Here is a 2,470-nt window from a genome sequence, read left to right as displayed (position 1 = left end):
GAAGATAAGTAGTCAATAATCAGTTTTGGAATGATGCGGGTTTAATCAGTTCAGAGAATAATCAGTATGAAATGTAGGCAAGGAGATAGATATATGTAGGCAATCAGATAGAGTTATGTAGGCAACAATCAGCTAGAGAATAGGCAGTAATGTGTTTTTTTGTTTTCTATACGTAAACAATCGTCGTACATTTTTTATTTTGTAGGCAATTTTAATCAACATTTTTTATAGGCATTGTTGTGTGTGTTCTTCGTAGGCAATTAAATTAGCATCATAGGCGATACTTTTGTGCTTTCAGCAGGCAGTTCTCAGGAATGTTCGCCATGTGTTTGTAGGCAACACCACTGTGTTTTTTGTAGGCAATCAGAGAGAGATAAGTAGGCAAAACAATGCATAAGATGTGTTCATAGGCAATCCCGTAGGCAATAACGTGTGTTTTTGTGTTTCATCAGCTGACAACACATTTTCTGTAGAGAAATACAAGCAAGGGGGCAAAATACTCACATATTTTTTCTTGCCATGGATTTTGTGTCTTTTTTAGGCAGTACTGTAAGATACGTGAGAAAACTATAGATAGTTTTGGCATGGAAGCACTAGTTGTGGTTCTAGTAGTAGTAGCAGATTTCAGAGATGGCACTAAGCTCTGCCATTTTCCTTCTGGGTAGCAACTAAAACTACGCGCCATACATGGCACACATTCTAGCAGGTAGTCAAGATGAGGAAGTTTTACTATGTAGCATATACACAGTTTTTTCAGTACAAACCGAGGAAACCCCCTTACGAGAACAGATTATGAACTGACTCTCACGTTTGCTGGAGGTAAACGTGTGACTCCTGCATTAAGATTCAGGACTCGTACAGATATTTGTTGTAGTAGCTCCTAGAGCATAAGATTGGCATCTTTGCCGCGTTTTTTCTGTGAACTATGCTCTTGAAGTTTGACTTCATATGCAAAGGATAGGTTGCTTGAGTACGTAATTACCTCGAAATCTCATGTGATGTTTTCATGTAATCTGGAATCGAAACTTGAAACCATAGTGGACATTCGATTTTTAGTAACTGAACTTTTTGCCATTTTTAAAAGTTAAACGCGCTGCTGCTTTGAGTGAGCTCTGAGTAATGAATCACCTCGAAATCTCATATGATGCTTTATATAATCACAGTCTGTTTTTGCCATGGTTTTGTAGGCAATCAGGTAGAAGATAAGTAGTCAATAATCAGTTTTGGAATGATGCGGGTTTAATCAGTTCAGAGAATAATCAGTATGAAATGTAGGCAAGGAGATAGATATATGTAGGCAATCAGATAGAGTTATGTAGGCAACAATCAGCTAGAGAATAGGCAGTAATGTGTGTTTTTGTTTTCTATACGTAAACAATCGTCGTACATTTTTTATTTTGTAGGCAATTTTAATCAACATTTTTTATAGGCATTGTTGTGTGTGTTCTTCGTAGGCAATTAAATTAGCATCATAGGCAACACCACTGTGTTTTTTGTAGGCAATCAGAGAGAGATAAGTAGGCAAAACAATGCATAAGATGTGTTCATAGGCAATCCCGTAGGCAATAACATGTGTTTTTGTGTTTCATCAGCTGACAACACATTTTCTGTAGAGAAATACAAGCAAGGGGGCAAAATACTCACATATTTTTTCTTGCCATGGATTTTGTGTCTTTTTTAGGCAGTACGTGAGAAAACTATAGATAGTTTTGGCATGGAAGCACTAGTTGTGGTTCTAGTAGTAGTAGCAGATTTCAAAGATGGCACTAAGCTCTGCCATTTTCCTTCTGGGTAGCAACTAAAACTACGCGCCATACATGGCACACATTCTAGCAGGTAGTCAAGATGAGGAAGTTTTACTATGTAGCATATACACAGTTTTTTCAGTACAAACCGAGGAAACCCCCTTACGAGAACAGATTATGAACTGACTCTCACGTTTGCTGGAGGTAAACGTGTGACTCCTGCATTAAGATTCAGGACTCGTACAGATATTTGTTGTAGTAGCTCCTAGAGCATAAGATTGGCATCTTTGCCGCGTTTTTTCTGTGAACTATGCTCTTGAAGTTTGACTTCATATGCAAAGGATAGGTTGCTTGAGTACGTAATTACCTCGAAATCTCATGTGATGTTTTCATGTAATCTGGAATCGAAACTTGAAACCATAGTGGACATTCGATTTTTAGTAACTGAACTTTTTGCCATTTTTAAAAGTTAAACGCGCTGCTGCTTTGAGTGAGCTCTGAGTAATGAATCACCTCGAAATCTCATATGATGCTTTATATAAGCTGGATTTCGGTACTTAGATGTGTGGAACTCAATTTTAGTAATTGAAAACGGCCATTTTTTTTTAGAAGTTAGATGTGCCGGTACTCGAAGTATTTGTGCATTTTTTTTTTCTGCAGCTAATGTGGTGGAGTGAAGCTCTGAGCAGACTTCCACAAAATGTTCCCTCTTTTTTGGTGCTTTG

This window comes from Triticum aestivum, chromosome 1B (assembly GCF_018294505.1).
Source record: "Triticum aestivum cultivar Chinese Spring chromosome 1B, IWGSC CS RefSeq v2.1, whole genome shotgun sequence".
NCBI classification, from domain to species: domain Eukaryota; kingdom Viridiplantae; phylum Streptophyta; class Magnoliopsida; order Poales; family Poaceae; genus Triticum; species Triticum aestivum.
Note: the sequence above shows the minus strand (reverse complement) of the source record.